The 21,343-nt window shown below is 41.2% G+C and overlaps 1 long non-coding RNA gene across 1 annotated transcript in view; it reads right to left on the reverse strand.

Annotated features, from left to right (window-relative positions):
• Positions 1 to 553: 553 nt before the first annotated feature.
• Positions 554 to 21,343, reverse strand: part of LOC105607931 (uncharacterized) — a 64,218-nt gene continuing 43,428 nt past the window's right edge. Inside the window, exon 3 of the long non-coding RNA XR_001039073.4 lies at positions 554 to 4,705. This is a non-coding gene — a long non-coding RNA (uncharacterized LOC105607931). The remainder of the gene's footprint in view (positions 4,706 to 21,343) is intronic.

A 21,343-nucleotide genomic window follows, 5' to 3' on the forward strand; every position in this document is an offset into this window, starting at 1 on the left:
CTAAATGTGCACCTTTTGAATTCATGATGACTTTAGAACTTGAGCTTCTGTTGTAGCTCAGATGGTAAAGAGCCTGCCTGCAATGGAGGAGACCTATGCTCGATCCCTGGATCAGGAAGATCCACTGGAGAAGGAAATGGCAACCCACTCCAGTTTTCTTGCCTGGAAAATCCCATGAATGGAGGAGCCTAGTGGGCTACATACAGTCCATGGGGTCACAAAGAGTCAGACATGACTGATTGACTTCACTTTAGAACAGAACAAAAGTCATTAGACTTACCTTTATCTTGCCATTAAATATATCTAGTATCTTTGTTGAAAAATCACGGGTAATTATGCAGTTTTGTATGCTTTCAAAGGGTTTCTCTGGTGGCTCAGGGGTAAAGAATCTGACAGCCAATGTAGAAGGCACAGATTCTATCCCTGGGTTGGGAAGATCCCCTGGAGAAGGAAATGGCAGTTCATTCCAGTATTCTTTCCTGAGAAATCCCAGGGAGAAAGGAACCTGGTAGGCTACAGTCAGACACGACTTAGTGAATAAATAACAACATGCTTTCAAAAGTATACTACTGTAACTTTAATTAAAAAATCATTTTGGGGTTAAAAATACAACTCTCTTAGAAAGGGGTGGTTAGTGGGTAAGAAAGAGGCCCAACAAACAGAAAGAAAATAATTGTTATGCATCAGTTCAGCTCAGTCGCTCAGTCGTGTCCAACTCTTTGTGACCCCATGAACCGCAGGCATGCCAGGCCTCCCTGTCCATCACCAACTCCTGGAGTCCACCCAAACCCAATGTCCATCGAGTTGGTGATGACATCCAACCATCTCATCCTCTGTCATCCCCTTCTCCTCCTGCCCTTAATCTTTTCCAGCATCAAGGTCTTTTCAAATGAGTCAGCTCTTCGCATCAGGTGGCCAAAGATCACCCAGGACTGATCTCCTTTAGGATGGACTGGTTGCAACTCCTTGCAGTCCAAGGGACTCTCCAGAGTCTTCTCCAACACCACAGTTCAAAAGCATCAATTCTTTGGTGCTCAGCTTTCTTCACAGTCCAACTCTCACATCCATACATGACTACTGGAAAAACCATAACCTTGATTAGACAGACCTTTATTGACAAAGTAATGTCTCTGCTTTTTAATATGCTATCTAGGTTGGGTCATAACTTTCCTTCCAAGGACAAAGTGTCTTTTAATTTCATGGCTGCAGTGACTTTGGAGCCCCCAAAAATGAAGTCTGACACTGTTTCCACTGTTTCCCCATCTATTTGCCATGAAGTGATGGGACCGGATGCCATGATCTTCATTTTCTGAACGTTGAGCTTTAAGCCAACTTTTTCACTCTCCTCTTTCACTTTCATCAAGAGGCTCTTTAGTTTTTCTTCACTTTCTGCCATAAGGGTGTTGTTATCTGCGTATCTGAGGTTATTGATATTTTTCCCGGCTATACATCATCCTTTCATTAATTCTGGAGGGGTTGAGGGGAACACAATGGACACGTCATGGCCTTAAGCCCTGTGTTTCTGGGTTTTAATCCACTCAGAAAGACCTGGATTCAAATCCTAGCTCTATCCATTGTGTGTGACCTTGGGAGGGTTTCATGAACCTCCTGTCCTTATCTGCAAACAAAGATAACAGTATCTAGCTCTGATGGTTGCTTTGAGTAGATGAAATGGTTAGTGATGAGAAGTGCTCAGTCTTATGTATGGCCCAGTCTTGGCTCAAAAATGTTACCCTTCTTCCTCCTATACCTGCCTCCTATACCCCACCTCCTCTTAAATATCTTTCAGTTAGTCACCTGGACTTTTTGTTATACCCACAGCTATTTGTTCCTCTCAATTTTCATCCCTAGATCTTAGAGCAGTGATCAGCTGCTTGGTAAACATCCATTCATCCAGACTTGGTTATGCTATAACTTATGTACTTGTTGTGAGCTCCTGGGGACAGGAACTGTGCCAGCCAGCAACAGGCATGGTTGTGTTACTAAGTGTGGCCCATCCCATCTTGCAAGGTACACGAACACATCCATCTTAAGCAGACAGGCAGGTGCCACAAATCAACTGAATTAAGACAACAAGAATGGTAAAGTCTATGAGAAACAGAAGAGTGTCCCCTCCACTGCAGATACTCCAATTCTGCTAAAGAAAATGCATTTTTCTTTTTTTCCAAACAAAACCATCTGTCCCCAGGACCTGTGCCTCTGGCCATAAATTTGCCACCATAAACAGGGCTTCCCAAGTCACACATATTTTCTTATACATCATCTCATTTGATATTCAGCAATCCCCTGGAGAAGGGAATGGCTACCAACACCAGTATTCTTGCCCGAGAAATCCCATGGAGAGAGGAGCCTGGTGGACTACATTCCATGGAGTCACAAAGAGTCAGACATGACTGAGCAACTAACACAACACAACATCCCTCTGAAGTAAGCATTGTTGAGTTCACCTTATAGGCATCTGACAGAGCAAGAAAGAGAGGCTCAAATACCATGATTTGTCCAAATCAAAGCCAGCTAACCAGTGGCTAACCAGAGATTTTAATCCATGTCTTCTAACATCAGTCCAGGACTCCTGCTTCTCTTTACACTGCATACTGTCCTTGATGTGCTGTGGTTTTTCACTCACTTAGGTCCTCTGGGACAAAACCTAAACCTCATCAGAAGGCTAGACCTATGTCAGGTTTAAACTCCCATGTCTGTCTAAAATTCTGACCCAGATGTCCCTGAAAACAGGGCTTTCTTCACAGCCAGAGGAACATGTTTCATTCAAGCTGTCTGCACCAGGAGATAGGTAGAGAGATGCCAGGCAGAATGATGAAAGGAACTCTGCTCCCCAGTAGGAGTGAGGAAGCAGGCTCCTCGTATCAATGTGAAAAATCTTTAAAGGGATGTGAGTTTGTAAAAGGAGAAAGATAAATAAGGTAGAATCACAGCAGCTGGAGTAAACAAGCATCTGATTACTCTAGGCAAGTGTTGTCCAATAGAATTAAAATGTGAGCCACACATGTAACTTTATGTTTTCTAAGTACTCACAATTAAAAAGTAAAAAGCAAGAGAAATTAATCTGAATACTATATTTAATTTAAATCAATATATCCAAAATAGCATCACTGCAACATCTAATCAATATAAAATTATCAATGAGCTACTTTTCATTCATTTTTTTATTGCAAAGGATTTTAAGTTCCATATGTATTTTACCCATACAGCTCATCTCCTTTGCTCTAGCCACATTTCAAATGCTCAGCAGTCATATGTGGCTAGTGGCTGCCATAATAGACAGCACATACCTGAGCCAAACAAACTCCTAACAGTCTATATTTCTGGCATACTGGAAGTGAGTGATGTAGTTGAAGGCCAGATCTGATGGCATTCTTCCAAACCACAGAGAGACCTTATTTCCCATTCTACTAATCCAATCTCAAGACAGGTCTTTGGGGGCCACCTTCAAACCCTGCCGCCACTTGGGGAACAGCTGTGTCCGATTCCAGCCAGTTGCTCTCCAAAGCCAATCCAAGCCCTTGGGTTTGGCAACCTGTTTTTGCCTTGCAGCAGCGCAGTCCGCAGCATGTCTCCTTTCAAGCACCTGTTGTGCTGGTTCTGTCTTCAGTGGTGCCATGACTGGCGGTGACTAGGGTAATGTGTTTTATGTGCCCAAGTTCACAGAACAAATTACATAGTGTGAGTGGCATGGTGATTAAGAGGCTGTATATAAAGACTAGAATTGTTACATTTCCATGTGTCTGAATGAGATTCCTATCTCCATTATATGGCAATGAGGTAGAAATTGAGTGTTATTAACTGTTTACACAGTAAGCACAATTTTCTATTCTCTCTCTCTCTCTTCAGCTGCTTTCAAAGACAGCAAAACCTAGAAGAGAAAATCACAGGCCACAAACTCACCCTCCCCTTGATGAGTCCCCAGCAACCTTACCAAATAGAAGTTTTCCATAGCAAGACATTTCAACATCTTGTCAATAAGCCCTCGGGCTTCCTTCCAAAAGGAGCCCAAGACCCAATCTTGTGGTTTCATAGGAGAAAAGATTACAGTGTAGAGAGGCAGGATTTGTCCACAGTCACACAGACATAAAGAAGACCGGGTTCCAACAATACCCATTCCTTCTCCAGTTCTCGTCCTCTGGCGCCTGGTTGAAGCTTTGGAATAATGGAGTCTCATCTTCCAGTCTAATTACATATTGGACATTCTGATCACACACCCATTTTCCTACTAAAGAGATGGAGAAACCAACTGAAATTATACTTTGATTTCCCAGACACAAAGACCTTTGTAGTTGACTGTAGAAATAAGCCCTAACTAGCCACTGAATCAACAAACATCCATTTGTGCAGCAACTAAATAAATATATAGGGAGAGAGTTAGTTGTGGTGGGTTATAAAACAGGGAAAGGGAAAGCTGTGATTAAGGGTTTTGTGGCTCTGCTCCCAGCAGTGGAACATTTTCCCATCAGCCATGTAGCAGTGACAATTTTGATATCAAGAGTAAGATCAAGGTAATAATATCCAAAGGTACTCTTTTTATCAAAACATATCATCAGTGTAGCAACCCAGAAATGCATACCAGAGAGTGCCTCACTAGCAATGTTGCAGTAGGCAGGGGACAAAAACTCTCTTCAATTAAGTCGTAACACACCAGTGCTTTAGTGATGGAATAAACAGCTGCAGACAGAGTGAAGGTTAACTGCATCTGTGTAAAAGAGAAGATGGAATAAAGAGATTTATCAAGTAAATGGTGGCATCAGCTTAATGTTTATGGTAGTTAAATAAATGCATGAACAGCTGTAATGCTGAATTCCGTTAATAAATATGATGATGACATAGACTGGAATGGAGTATTATTATTCATTATGTACTAACATGGACTGTTTATGATCTATCTTAAAATTTGGGGTTCTTATTTTAGTCGCTAAATCATGTCTGACGCTTTCTTGACCCCATGGATTGTAGCCCACTAGGCTCCTCTGTTCATGGGATTTCCCAGGCAAGAATACTGGAGTAGGTTGCTACTTGCTTCTTCAGGGGATCTTCCCTATCCAGAGATTGAACCCATATCTCCTGCATTGGCAGGTGGATTCTTTACCACTGAGCCAGCTGGGAAGCCCATCTTAAAAATAGCTTAAAATAGCTAGAAAGGTCGATTACTTCTTTACCCCATCAGTAATCAAAGGTCTTGTCCTGTAAGTCAAAACTGAAGGAGCTCTGGGCAGCATAAAGATCAAGACAATAGAGACAGAGACTTCCCTGGTGGTCCAGTGGCTAAAACTCCACGCTTCCACTGCAGGGATCACAGGTTCAACTCCTGGTCAGGGAACTAAGATCCACGTGGTATGGCCAAAAAGAAAAAAAAAAAGAAGAAAATTGGGACATATTCAGTAGTGTATAAAAGAGGTTGTGAAACCTTTTCAGTCTCAACTTAAACTTCACTGGGTTCAGGGAGGTCTTTCTCTGAATCCACAGTCTCAATTAACTCCCCATGATAAGTTACTATACTTCTACATGCACTGTTTCACTCAGTATATTCCTTAAAAGTAGGCCACAAGTAGGTGCTCACTATTAGTCTTCTCTGCAAAGACTAAGTAGGGCAGGTGCCTATTAGCCTGACAGTTGATTCACTGATTCAAAAGGCAGAGCACCTACTGAAAAACCAAGCACCGTGCCATGTGCACAAGTTACAAGTTGATTTTAGATAATCGTGTGCTCTATGCAAAGTGAAGGATAAGATACAGAGCAAATATATGAGAGCTGGGTCAGAAGAAGTCTCTCTGAGGACATGAGATTAAGGAAACTAAACAGTGGGAGGTTCTGGGGCGGGGCACTCCGGGTAGCCAGAAGACAAATGGAAAGGCTCTGAGATGGGAATAAGTCCCTATAGTTGGAACTGAGTGAGTTGAGGGCAAGAGGGAGCCAAGGATGGTGATTGGGATGGATCAAATACTTGGCACATCATTAATATTCAATAAATAGTCAGAAGGGTGGGGAGCATGTAATTCTTGCTGTCTTGTTTAAAAGCACAGTGATCAGCAAATAAAATTCAAGACTAGAACCTTGAAACTGAAAGAATTATGCAGCAGGTAAATAAGATGAGGTCTGGGGATTCACAGAATACAAAAGTGAGATATTCAAGGCAGTCTATAATCCACTCCAAAGTGCTGCAAACAAAGGTCGGGGCAAGGGAGCTAACTGCAGATTGACATCACATGGGTCAAGTTCCTGAAGGTATGAGCTAATGTGAGCTGGACCTTGAGTCACACACAGGAATTTATTAAGTGGAATGAACAGGAAAGGAAGGGCATCACAGGGAAATCAGTCTTATCACAGTATCCTGATGGAACTACCATAGCTATTTCTAGGCCACTAAACTACCACACAGTTGCCCTCATCTCACACGCTAGTAAAGTAATGCTCAAAATTCTCCAAGCCAGGCTTGAACAGTACGTGAGCCATGAACTTCCAGATGCTCAAGCTGGTTTTAGAAAAGGCAGGGGAACCAGAGATCAAATTGCCAACATCCACTGGATCATGGAAAAAGCAAGAGAGTTCCAGAAAAACATCTACTTCTTTATTGACTATGCCAAAGCCTTTGACTGTGTGGATCACAATAAATTGCGGAAAATTCTGAAAGAGATGGGAATACCAGGCCACCTGACCTGCCTCTTGAGAAACTATATGCAGGTCAGGAAGCAACAGTTAGAACTGGACATGGAACAACAGACTGGTTCCAAATAGGAAAAGGAATACATCAAGGCTGTATATTGTCACTCTGCTTACTTAACTTATATGCAGAGTACATCATGAGAAACGCTGGGCTGGAAGAAGCACAAGCTGGAATCAAGATTGCCGGGAGAAATACCAATAACCTCAGATACGCAGATGACACCACCCTTATGACATAAAGTGAAGAAGAACTAAAGAGCCTCTTGATGAAAGTGAAAGTGGAGAGTGAAAAAGTTGGCTTAAAGCTCAACATTCAGAAAACAAAGATCATGGCATCCGGTCCCATCACTTCATGGCAAATAGATGGGGAAACAGTGGCTGACTTTATTTTGGGGGGCTCCAAAATCACTGCAGATGGTGATTGCAGCCATGAAACTAAAAGACACTTACTCCTGGGAAGGAAAGTTATGACCAACCCAGACAGCATATTAAAAAGCAGAGATATTACTTTGTCAACAAAGGTCTGTCTAGTCAAGGCTATGATTTTTCCAGTGGTCATGTGTGGATGTGAGAGTTGGACTATAAAGAAAGCTGAGTGCCAAAGAATTGATGCTTTTGAAGTGTGGTGTTGGAGAAGACTCTTGGGAGTCCCTTGGACTGCAAGGAAATCCAACCAGTCCATCCTAAAGGAGACCAGTCCTGGGTGTTCATTGGAAAGACTGATGTTGAAGCTGAAACTCCAATACTTTGGCCACCTGATGCAAAGAGCTGACTCATTTGAAAAGACCTTGATGCTAGGAAAGATTGAGGGTGGGAGGAGAAGGGGACAACAGGGAATGAGATGGTTGGATGGCATCACCGACTCAATGGAAATGGGTTTGGGTGGACTTCTAGAGTTGGTGATGGACAGGGAGGCCTGGCGTGCTGCGGTTCATGGGGTCACAAAGAGTTGGACACGACTGAGCAACTGAACTGAACTGATGTAAGTCCATACTCTCCTTTTTATACAGGCAAGAGGGACAATTTCATACATGGAATATAGAAGCTGGCATTGAAATGTCTTTACCTTAGGCTCATGTTGTCCCCTTGGAATTCATAGGCTCCACCTTGAGTGGGGAATGTCCTACATACAGTTTATAGTGAAACTGATGAGAATTGTGAATCTGGAAGGCATGTTCTAATTCTCTCATTCTCTGGAAGCTCACTAGCTTGCTCTTCTTGTTGCAGTGATTTAGTACCTTTTTAGCACTTTGCTAATTAAACCCTTTTGGAAGTCATCCAGGATAACCCAGCCTCATATCATAAAGTCTGTAATATATGAGTCAGAGTGCCACCACCCAACCAATAGCCTGAATCAGAAACTAGATGTCTTTACTCCACCTTTTTATTTTCATCACCCCCACCTGGGTCTAATAAATGAAGTCCTATCAAATCTACCTCTCAAATAACTCTCAAATCCATCTTTATGCTCCTTCCTCACCACCACCACCTTATTCAGCCCCTTTTTATCCCTTCTCTGATTCCAATTCTTTAAGTTCCACCATATCTCCCTTCATGCCTCTCAAATTCAAAGTTCAAGAAAACCAAGTTGTATATAATTCTCCCAAAGCTCCATGCTGTTGAAAGTCTCTATGCCTTTGTACCTGCAGTTCTCTCTGCCTAGATTGTCTTTACCCTAAATGGACTCCTCTGATTCATCCTTTAAGACTCAGCTTAAATATCATCTATTCTCTAAAGCATTTCCTGTTTACCATTATATTATTTAGGATTCTTCAGAGAAACAAACCAATAAGATGTATATAGATAGCAAGAGATTTATTTTAAGGAACTGGCTTATGTAGATATAAAAGCTGGCAAGCCCAAAATCTACAGAGAAGGCCAGCAGGCTGGAGATTCAGGGAAGAGCAAATGTTACAATTCAAGCATGAAGGCCACCTGCTGCAGAATTCCCTTTTGTTTGGAGGAAGTCAGACTTTTGTCTACTCAGGCCTTCAACTGACTGGATGAGACCCACTCACACTATGGAGGGCAACCTGTTTACTCAAAGTCCACTGATTTATACATTAATTTCATCCAAAAATACCCTCACAGAAAGACCCAGAATAATGTTTGACCAAGTGTCTGGTCACCATGGCATGGCCAAGTTGACATACAAAATTAACCATCACAATCGTGAGGAAGATTAGGATTTTTCCTTCTGTGATCCTGTAACATCGCAAATAAAACTCTATTTTAGCATTTACTATATTGCTTCAATTATCAGCTGACACATCAAACTCCCCTCTCATGAGTACTCACCATATTCATATTCCATTCTTAATGAAGCACAGTAAATACTTAATCAAGTCAATGACTAAGTGAATTCATTTACTGTTCTTACATTGTTAAGACAATATTGTACAAGCCCAATCCTTACAATAATCACCAGATCAGGGAATTATTGTTAGCTTCCCAGGAAAGAAAATTTTAAACAGAACACAAAGAAGTCATTAACCCGATTTCCTGCTGAGAGAACACAAATCCCAAGGTTCATTTAAAACCTTTGTCTCTTGATTAACAAGGCACAAAAGACGGCTGGACTTCCATAAGCTTCCCTGGGCAATGGATGGACAGCCATGCAGATGACTCTAGCTGTGATCATCCCAGCTCCTGCAACCACTGACCGACAGGAAGTTCCTTACAGCAGTCTGGACTTGTATACCGCTCCATGACTCATCTGTTCATAAATGTACCAGGCTTCAGGCTCAAAGCGTTTGTGGCATAATGACAGTCGAAAGACCATAATTCCAAGCATGTGTCATAGAGCAATTAGAACAAATTCCTGCCATTACTTTGAAACCAAGGATTCAAGGTGTGAAGGGCAGGAACTCTTCAATAGCCAAAACAATGTAATTTCATTCTAGAACAAAGAGGGGATAGTATTTGGTGAGATGGACTTCACACTAAGGATTTTGCTAATAGCTGCAATGCTGTGAGAATTTATTACAGCGTAGGCCTTATTCTAGAGTAGTTTATGTGTCTATCTTATTCCATTCTTACAATAGCTTTCTGAGTGGGTACTATTATGACCACATTTTACAGATGAGGTGGGGCACTGAAACACAGATGATGTGATGAGGTTAGGGAGCAGCTCAGTGGAGCTTCAAAACTAGACAGTCTGGCTCTAAAGCCCAGAGCTAGGGCACAGTAGAGCCCCCTCAGAACACCTTAGAATCACAGGAACAGATCAGGAGTAAATAAGGGAGCTTTCAGAATACTCTCCTCTTTCTACCATATTTCACAAGGTTCCTTAGGACCGGCATCCCCACACCCCATCTATCGTTCCCACCTCACCCACCCTTCCAAGCTTTATGCTCTCACCATCTGCAGTCTACACTTCAGCCAAAGTGTCTTGGTTCCATCAGCATCTCTTGCCTGCAGGCACATTCTTAGCATTTCCTCCACTAAGACTTTTCTCCCCTTCCTTCTCTTCACCTGACTGACTCCTTGGTCCTTCTCAGGTGTCAACTTTGCCCTCACTTTCTCTGGAGAGAGCTCTCCTGACCTCCCTGCCTGAGTTGAATGCCTTTCTCCCTTATGCTGCTACAATCCTAATTTTCTCTATCACAGACCTTATTAGACTAAATGGCAATTACTTGTTTTAATGGCCTGTCTCTTAACTGTGGTCTACATGTAATCATAATCAAATACCTTGCACATATTTGACTATGGTAGACACTTAATAAATCTTTGAGGGAAGGAGAAATATAAAAATGAATGAATTGAAGAAATGCTGTTTATCAATTCTAGACCAAGCTTCTGTGGTGGCTCATTGCCGCCCGACAAGCAGGAGATGTAGGTTCGATCCCTGGGTCGGATCCCTGGGAAGATCCCCTGGAGAAGGAAATGGCAACCCACTCTAATATTCTTGCCTGGGAAATCCCATGGACAGAAGAGTCCGGCAGGCTACAGTCCGCAGCATCACAAAAGAGTCAGACGTGACTTAGCAACTAAACAGTAAAACAACATCACTTCTAGACAGGACACTTTTAAGACATTCTCTAAAGAATTTCTAAGATTTCATCAAAAACTGATGCCTTACTGACATCTCCCTCTAACAACCTAAGAAACCCCTAGACTTCCATAGGTGAGAGAAGGGATTCCAAGGATTAAGCATGAATGATATGTGAGGCTTTCCTTCTCCTCTTTCTATCTTTGAACCCAAACATCTGTTGTTAGATGGCACCCGGGAGACTTTTGAAGCCAACTGAAGCCTCTTGATACTCCTCTAAGGTGAATATAATCATCGAGAACTTTTCAAAACAGTATCTGGGTGTGGTCCAGCTTCATGGGTATAACTATGCTGTCTGTTTCATTATATTTTCACAAGTGATCCTCTGTCATCGATAAACTCTGCAAACAAGCTTTTCATGATTCCTCAAGAGCACTCCCTCAATCACACCACAATATGTCACTCCTGATAACAAATATTGAGGGAACTGTGTACATCTTGAACATAGACTCCTGTCATAGGATAGAAAGTTGAAAGTTAGAGAAATGTGCCTGAGTAATGTTAAGTTCATTCCTCTTTCTGAAAAAGAGAAGGTAAGAACTACACTAGATGACAGCTGAGGGTTCCACTTTGAGCCTGTCAAGTCATAAAGTGTGTGTTGTTACTAAATGGATGTTGTAAGCCAAATTGTGTCCTCAAGATTCATACGTTGAAGCCTAACCCCCAGTACCTCAGAATGTGATTATATCTAGAGAGACAGAGATAGGGCCTTTGAAGCAGTGATTAAGATAAGATAAGGCCTTGAGTTCAGTTCAGTTCAGGCTTCCCTGGTGGCTCAGAGGATAAAGCATCTGCCTCCAATGCGGGAAACCCAGGTTCGATCCGTGGGTTGGGAAGATCCCCTGGAGAAGGAAATAGCAACCCAATCCAGCATTCTTGCCTGAAGAATCCCATGGACGGAGGAGCTTGGTAGGCTACAGTCCATGGGGTCACGAAGAGTAGGACATGACTGAGTGACTTCACTTTCACTTTCAGTTCAGTTCATTTCAGTTGCTCAGTCATGTCCAACTCTTTGCGACCCCATGAATCCCAGCACGCCAGGCCTCCCTGTCCATCACCAGCTCTCGGAGTTCACCCAAACTTATGTCCATCGAGTCAGTGATGCCATCCAGCCATAATCCTGTCATCCCCTTCTTCTCCTGCCCCCAATCCCTCCCAGCATCAGGGTCTTTTCCAATGAGTCAGCTATTCGCATAAGGTGGCCAAAGTATTGGAGTTTCAGCCCCAGCATCAGTCCTTCCAATGAACACCCAGGACTGGTCTCCTTTAGGATGGACTGTTGGATTTCCCTGCAGTCCAAGGGACTCTCAAGAGTCTTCTCCAACATCACACTTCAAAAGCATCAATTCTTCAGTGCTCAGCTTTCTTCACAGTCCAACTCTCATGTCCATACATGACTACTGGAAAAACCATAGCCTTGACTAGACGGACCTTTGTTGACAAAGTAATGTCTCTGCTTTTTAATGTGCTGTCTAGGTTGGTCATAACTTTTCTTTCAAGGAGCAAGCGTCTTTCAATTTCATGGCTACAATCACCATCTGCAGTGATTTTGGAGCCCAGAAAAATAAAGTCAGCCACTGTTTTCACTATTTCCCCATCTATTTCCCATGAAGTGATGGGCCCAGATGCCATGATCTTAGTTTTCTGAATGTTGAGCTTTAAGCCAACTTTTTCAGTCTCCTCTTTCACTTTCATCAAGAGGCCTTTAGTTCCTCTTCACTTTCTGCCATAAGGGTGGTGTCATCTGCATATCTGAGGTTATTGATATTTCTCCCGGCAACCTTGATTCCAGCTTGTGCTTCCTCCAGCCCAGTGTTTCTCAAGATGTACTCTGCATATAAGTTAAATAAGCAGGGTGACAATACACAGCCTTGACGTACTCCTTTTCCTATTTGGAATCAGTCTGTTGTTCCATGTCCAGTTCTAACTGTTGCTTCCTGTCCTGCATACAGGTTTCTCAAGAGGCAGGTCAAGTGGTCCGGTATTCCCATCTCTTTCAGAATTTTCCGCAATTTATTGTGATCCACACAGTCAAAGGCTTTGGCATAGTCAATAAAGCAGAAATAGATGTTTTTCTGGGAGAAGGCAATGTTACCCCACTCCAGTACTCTTGCCTGGAAAACCCCATGGATGGAGGAGCCTGGTAGGCTGCAGTCCATGGGGTCACGAAGGGTCGGACACGACTGAGCGACTTCACTTTCACTTTTCACTTTCGTGCACTGGAGAAGGAAATGGCAACCCACTCCAGTGTTCTTGCCTGGAGAATCCGAGGGACGGAGGAGCCTGGTGGGCTGCCGTCTATGGGGTCACACAGAGTTGGACACGACTGAAGCGACTTAGCAGCAGCAGCAGCAGCAGCAGCAGCAGAGCCATACTAGAAGCCCAGTGCATGTATATATCTGCCATTCTTGATTAGGATGCTTTGATTCTGCATTTTTAAAACAAGTATTCTAATTTAAATAGTACCAGTATTTACTGATTTTTCAATAAGAAATAATTTGAGGGTGAATACCATTAAGCCAACTTAATTTCACTGTCAATTTTCTATGGAAATCAGTTAAATTATACCCAGTTTTGTTCTATTTTAACCTTTGTTCAGCTGAAATCATTTTTACTGAATAATTTTAATCAGCATATATTTCCCAACAAAAATTCATTGGTTAGTGTTTGGTCAATACAAAATTTTATCAGTTATAGCCTGTTATAAAATCCCTGCTATGACTATTAGTTTTACCAACGTCAAATTTTCCAGGTTAAATGTTGTTGACAGTATTTGATTCTTTTGACAATTTTTTAAAATATCACTTTTTAAATATTTTGATTTATAAACCATGTACATAAATTTTATTTTTTTAAGGTATATGATTTACTATTTTTTAGCTTATTCACAAGGTTATTCACCCATTACTACCATCAAGTTCCAGAATAACTCCCCAAAAACACTCTCATTACCCTCTCCCTGTCCCCAGCCTTTGGTGACCAATAATCTGCTTTCTTTCTCCATGGAGTACACTTTCTGGACATTTCATATAAATGAAATCATATAACATGTGACTTTGCATCTGGCTTCTTTCACTTACATTTTCAAGGTTCATCTCTGTTGTAGTAGGTATCAGGACTTCATCTTCATTCCTTTATATAGCCAAATAATATTCCATTATTGGACACACCATATTTTATTTATTTATCAGCTGACTGACATTTAGGTAATTTCTACTTTATAGTTATTATGAATAATGTGGCTATGAGCATTCACGTACAAGTGTTTTACAGACATATGTTTTTTATTCTGTTGCTTATATACATATATGGATGTATACACACATACACAGAGTATACACACATACACATAGGGGTGAAATTATTAGCTGTATGATAACTTTAAAAGCAGAGACATTACTTTGCCAACAAAGGTCTGTCTACTCAAGGCTATGATTTTTCCAGTAGTCATGTATGGATGTGAGAGTTGGACTGTGAAGAAAGCTGAGCACCAAAGAACTGATGCTTTTGAACTGTGGTGTTGGAGAACTCTTGAGAGTCCCTTGGACTGCAAGGAGATCCAACCAGTCCATCCTAAAGGAGATCAGTCCTGGGTGTTCTTTGGAAGGAATGATGCTAAAGCTGAAACTCCAATACTTTGGCCACCTCGTGAAGAGTTGACTCATTGGAAAAGACTCTGATGCTGGGAAGGATTGGGGGCAGGAGGAGAAGGGGACAATAGAGGATGAGATGGCTGGATGGCATCACTGACTCGATGGACGTGAGTTTGAGTGAACTCCGGGAGTTGGTGATGGACAGGGAGGTCTGGCGTGCTGCAATTCATGGGGCTGCAAAGAGTCAGACACGACTGAGCAGCTGAACTGAACTGAACTTTATACTTAACTTTTTGAGGAATTGCCTGACTGTTTTCCAAACTGGCTACACTATTTTACATTCCCACTATAATTTAAAAGGGTTTTAATCTCTACGTTTTTAATTATCATTTGTTGTTATTGTTGTTTAGTCCCTAAGTCATATCCAACTCTTTGCAACTCCATGGACTGTAGCATGCCAGGCTTCTCTATCCTCCACTGTCTCCCAAAGTTTGCTCAAATTCATGTCCCTTGAATCAGTGATACTAACTAACCATATCATCCTCTGTCGCCCCCTTCTCCTCCTGCCTTCAGTCTTTCCCAGCATCAGGGTCTTTTCAAATGAATCAGTTCTTCGCATCAGGTGGCCAAAGTATTGGAGCTTCAGCTTCAGCATCAGTCCTTCCAATGAATATTCAGGGTTGATTTCCTTAAGGATTGACTGGTTTCATCTGCTTGCAGTCCAAGGATTCTTAAGAGTCTTCTCCAACATCACAATTCAAAAGCATCAGTTCTTCAGCGCTCAGTTCTTTACGTCTAACTCTCACATCCATACATGACTACTGGAAAAACCATAGCTTTGACTATATGGACCTTTGCTGGAAGAGTGATGCCTCTGCTTTTTAACACATTGTCCAGGTTTGTCATAGCTTTTCTTCCAAGGAGCAACCATCTTCTAATTTTACGACTGCAGTCACTGTCTGCAGTGATTTTGGAGCCCAAGAACATGAAATCTGTCACTGCTTCCACTTTTTTCCCTTCTATTTGCCATGAATTGATGGGACTGGATGCCATGATCTTAGTTTTTTGAATACTGAATGTTAAGCCAGGTTTTTCACTCGCTTCTTTCACCCTCATCAAGAAGCTCTTTAGTTCCTCTTCACTTCTGCCATTAGAGTAGTGTAGTATGATATGGTATGGTGTGTGTGCTCAGTCATGTCTGACTGCAACTCCATGGTGTGTAGCCTACCAGGCTCCACTGTCCACGGGATTTTCAAGGCAAGAATACTGGAGGGGGTTGCCATTTCCTCATCCAGAGGATCTTGCCACCCAGGGATCAAACCCGTGTCTCTTGCGTCTCCTGCATTGATGGGCAAATTCTTTACCACTAGTGCTGCCTAGGAAGCCCCATTAGAATGGTATCATCTGAATATCTGAGGTTGTTGATATTTCTCCCAGCAATCTTGATTCCAGCTTGTGATTCATCCAGCCCAGCATTTCGCATGATGTACTATTATTAGCCATATGTAATAATATGCTTTTTCAGTTTTATGTTTATTGACACTATCACTAACATTCATTACAAATTGCATTAAAAATATAGTAACTTGCATTTTTTTCTTAGCAAATTCAAGGACATCAGCTACTCCAAGATATTTCTGTTGTCTTTGTGGAAGGGGTCTTAAAACTAAAACCCATGGGCCAAATCCAGCCTTGGGCCTGTTTTGGTAGGACCCACATGCTAAGAATGCTTTTTAAATTTATAAAAATAGTTGAAAAAAATTAAAAGAAAAAGTAATATTTTGTGATACAAATAAATTTTACAAAATCCAGATTTCATTGACTAGAAATAAAGTTCTACTGGAACATAGCCCTGCTCATTCATTACGCATCACCTATGGCAGCTCTCACACAGCAACAGCAGAGCTGGGTAGTTGTGTCAGAGACGGTCTGGTCAACAGAGCCTCAAATATTTACTATCTGGCCCATTACAGAAAAGAGCCAATCATATTATAAATCCAATTCATCTTTATTTTCAGATCACATGTTGTGATGGGTAGTAATTAAATAGCTGGCAAAAACAAAGCATATGGCAGCTACCCCAAATGTGGGCCTTAGACAACTGCCAGTTGGTGAACTGTGGTGATTCATAATGAGATCATTGAGAGTAAGCCTTAGAAGCATACAGAAATTTGATTGAGTGATTTTTTTTTGTCTTTGAGTTGAATACTTAAAAAAACAAGCTGTGTAATTTGTATGTACTTGGGGTCTTTTAAATTTTACTTTTCTAGTTATTAATTTTTTCTGTAGTTTATTAAAATATCAGTCCACAACATACTGGAAAACTTGAGGAAAAAAAAAAAAACTGGCCTTTAACACAAATAGCACTCAAAGAGAGAATCAATAACCTTAGAAAAACAAAGGAGTGAATCTCCTAGGACATGAACCTCCTGAGAGCAGGGCTTTCATCTGCTTTGTGCACCTGTATGTCCCACCACCTGGACAGGGCCTGGCACAGTGTAACAGGTACTCAACAAATACTGGACAAATATGCAAATCCAATCCAATCCACTTCCTAACTCCGATATCACTGCCAAGGATTATGGTTTCCTAGGTTTGTTTTGTTTTTAATTTGCTCTCAGAGGCAGTGTTTACATCACAGAGTCTGGAACCAAGCCGGGGTTGAAAACCCAACTTTTCCTTTTACTAGCCAGGCTATCTGGGGCAAGTTCTCAACCTCTCTGTACTTCTTCATCTTTCAAATGGGGATAATGATAGTGTCTATAGAGTTATTAGAATAGTCATCTGAGTTTATACATATACATATCCATATATATATATATATTAATTACTAGAAGTATAATGGTTCATATGGTAAAGAATCTACTCATGCTGTGGGAGACCTGGTCTCAATCCCTGGGAATCAGGAAGATTCCCTGGAGAAGGGAATGGGTGTCCACTCCAGCATTCTTGCCTGGAGAATACCATGGATGGAAAAACCTGGTGGGCTACAGTCCATGGAGTTGCAAAAGAGTCAGACACGACTGAGCAACTAACACTTTCACACTTGTGCCTAGCACACAGGAAGAACTCAATAAATATTAGCTATTATGATTATAGTACATATGTAGGAAGTATATATGCATGAAGTGGTCAAAAAACTTCCTTCTTTCAGCTGCCTAAAATGGCATAGAACATATTTCATCTTTTTAAATAAATACATTTTATATTCCTGCCAAATGTAAGATCCCTAGTTTTTTAAAGACAATTTCTTTAGGTTAAGGTCATCAGACACTTTCGGCAAATACAATTTTTCATGAATGGTAAAACATTCTTCATAAATTTGCTTAGTACAGTCCAAAGGCTTGACTCTGGTTCTATAAAGTGCAATCCATGAACTGGTGCAGGTAATGTGTAGAAGTTTCAATTCTGTCATGTAGCACACTAACCCTACCATCCCAAACTTAAACAAACTTGACAAAACATCAAATTTTTTCAGACTGAATCTCTTTAAGCCTGCAGCAGCCCCTCCTCAGGCAGGCCTCTGGGTAGTGTGTGGCTACCCCTAGGAATGATCCTCTCTATAATTATATCTCAGGACAATTTTCAGTGTTACAGAAAGAAATACAGCTCATTCAGCTCCTCAGAAAGTCTTGTTCTCCACAAACATTCTTGCCATTCCATACTTTCCATCTCTGGCTATGTTTTGCCTTTGGCCTCGAATAAAGCTTCGGCCTCTGACTACTGAGAACTAGACATCCTCCAAGACCAGACACCAGACACTTCTGCAGCAGCTTTCCATGTCCTTTGCTTTCAGAACTAATAAAAACTCTAAAACCTTCTATAATCAACCTTGTTAAATGCCTGTCTTCTCCACCAAGCTGACCTCAGAGCAACTACCAAAGTGCCTAGTACACATTGAGAGGGAAAAAATATACAAAATAATGCCCTCAAGGAAACTATTGACCAAACATTGATAAGCTGTTCTGTCCTTTCCTACTACCTAAACTCCACGAAGGTAGGAATCTTAACTGCCATGCTTTAAGCCAGGAACAGTATAACTAGTAGGTGCTAAATAAATATTGGTTGAATAAATGAATGAGTTACAATGAATGAATGAATTAGGGACCAAGACAAGGATGCTCTTTATAATGTGGGCTCTTATTCGAGCTGATCTCATTCCCCTCAACACAAAGGGATAGAGGAAGATTTCAAAATTACCTTATCTCAAACTTCAATAATCAAGTTGTTTCCCAAGATCACAAGTAGAGGTATGTATCATGATGTCGTACACACTATCTGCAGCATTACTGATATCAAACTATAAGTGTTGTTGAAGGAAGAGATCTATTTTTTCTTTGTTTCCTTTGTGTGTGTATGCTCAGTCTCATCCAACTCTTGGCGACCCCTTGGACTATAGCCTGCCAGGCTCCTCTGTCCATGGGATTTCCCTGGCAAGAATATTGTGGAGTGGGTTGCCATTTCCTACTCCAGTGAATCTTTCTAACCCAGGGATCAAACCACATCTCTTGCATCTCTTGCCTTGGTAGACAGATTCTTAACCACCATGCCAGCTTTGTTTCCTTTAGACAATTTTAAATCATCTTCTTTTTCTGAAAGCAAAGCTTCCAGTTGCCTATATCATTTCTCTCCTAATTTTCCCCATGCCATTAGGGTCCTCCATTTTGTAACATTTAAAGATTTCATCTATTTTAGTGACAATAGTGTTGTCTGGATCAGTAAGCCTCATTGACCTGAGTCATACTAAAGGCTCAGGTTCAGAATATAAATCCCAGCCATGACTGGGGTTTATACAGAAGTCAGTTCAGTTCACTTCAGTCCAGTCACTTAGTCATGTCCAACTCTTTGCAACTCCATGAACTGTAGTATGCCAGGCCTCCCTATCCATTACCAACTCCCAGAGTTTACTCAAACTCATGTTCATTGAGTCAGTGATACCATCCAACCATCTCATTCTCTTTCACCCCCTTCTCCTCCTGCCTTCAATCTTTCCCAGCATCAGGGTCTTTTCAAATGAGTCAGTTCTTCACATCAGGTGGCCAAAGTATTGGAGTTTCAGTTTCAACATCAGTCCTTCCAGTGAATATTCAGGACTGATTTCCTTTAGGATGGACTGGTTGGATCTCCTTGCAGTCCAAGGGACTCTTAAGAGTCTTCTCCAACACCACAGTTCAAAACATCAATTCTTCAGTGCTAGGGAACAACTAAACCAATGTCACTACCCAGCTGTTTTTACTGCCCATTGTGGACATGAGTGCTAACCCTCCCATGGACCTGAAAGAAGATATGTCAAGAAAGTAATTTGAATGTCTCTCTGCCTATGTCTCACTCATCTTGTTTACTTACAGAGTGTTCATGATGACTAACATTTTAGACTCATAGGTATTAATGCTATAAAAGGTAGTAGAGATAGTCTAATCAGGGGTTGCAAATTCAAAGCTCTATAGGGGCCAGATGGGTTATTTAATTGGAAAAAAAGATAATGAGGTGGAGCCTGGGGAGAACAGCAAAGAATAGGCTCATCTGAAGAGAAGAGCAGATACTCAGCTCAAGCTGGCTGTTGCCAACTGATGTCTAAGGCCCAAAGTCACGATCTTCTGGACTTTCCCCCCCAAAAAAGATGACTTCAAATTTTCATGAGCTGTCTCTCAAAAATATTTTTTAATTGTGGTCAAATATACTTATAAAATTTCCCATTTTAACCATTTTCAGCCTACAGTTCAGTAGTGTTGCTGCTGCTGCTAAGTCGCTTCAGTCGTGTCCGACCCTGTGCAACCCCATAGACTGCAGCCCACCAGGCTCCCCTGTCCCTGGGATTCTCCCAGCAAGAACACTGGAGTGGGTTGCCATTTCCCTCTCCAATGCATGAAAGTGAAAAGTGAAAGTGGGGTGCCATCGCTTTCTCCATCAGTAGTGTTAAGTACATTTATATTGTGTAGTCAGTCTACAAAATTTCTATCATTTTGCAAAACTTAAACAGTACACATTAAACAACTTAATATTGCCCATTTCTCCCAGACCCTGGCAACCACCATTCTATTATACGTTGTCTCTATGAACGTAACTACTCTAAGTATCTCATATATATGGAGTCATAAACTGTTTTCATTTTGTGACTTATTTTACCTAGCATAATGTCCTCCAGGCTCATCCATGTTGTATCATGCGTCAGAATTTCTTTATTTTCAAGGATGAATAATATTCTACATTTGTGTATACCACATTTTTAAGCCCATTTATCTATCATTGGCCACTTGGGTTGACTTTTGACTAGTCAGTGAACATGGGTATTAAATATTTCTTCAAGACTTTACTTTTAGTTCTTTTGGGTATATGTATACTCAGAAATGGATTTACTAGATCAAATTGTAGCTCTATTTTTCATTTTTAAGGACCCACTATATTTTTTATAGCAGTTGTACCATTTTACATTACTACCCCTAGTGCACAAGGGTTCCAATTTCTCCATATCTTCACCAACACTTGTTTTTTTCTGTTCTTTATACAGAAAGGTATACCTAGCGGGTATGCAGTAGTATCTCATCTTTGTAGTTTCGACTTTCATTTCTCTAATAACTAGTGGTCTTGAGCATCTTTTCATATGCTTGTTGGCCATCTGTATGTCTTCTTTCTGGAGGAGGGCATGGCAACCCACTCCAGTATTCTTGCCTTCTTTAGAGAAATGTTTACTCAAGTCCTTTGCCCATTTTTCAATCAGGTTGTTTTATTGTTGTTGAGTCAATTGTTAAATGGTAGACACTAATTCAAATTTTGTAAACATAAAAAAACTACTATATAGACAAAATACACAGTTTCAAGCAAAATATGGCCTAGAGACCTCCATTTAGTGACCTGATATGCATCCAATACCCTCATCCTGCAGACAAGGAAACCAAAACCCAGATCATAGAGTCAACAAGCCTGCGGTTGCATGTGGCTATCTGGTGTCTGAGACAGAACTAGACCCGAGGTCCTTAACTCAGACCTTTAGGACATTTCTTAGAACACTCACCAGAGCCAAAACGTC

Source organism: Ovis aries, chromosome 3, assembly GCF_016772045.2.
Source record: "Ovis aries strain OAR_USU_Benz2616 breed Rambouillet chromosome 3, ARS-UI_Ramb_v3.0, whole genome shotgun sequence".
Classification (NCBI taxonomy): domain Eukaryota; kingdom Metazoa; phylum Chordata; class Mammalia; order Artiodactyla; family Bovidae; genus Ovis; species Ovis aries.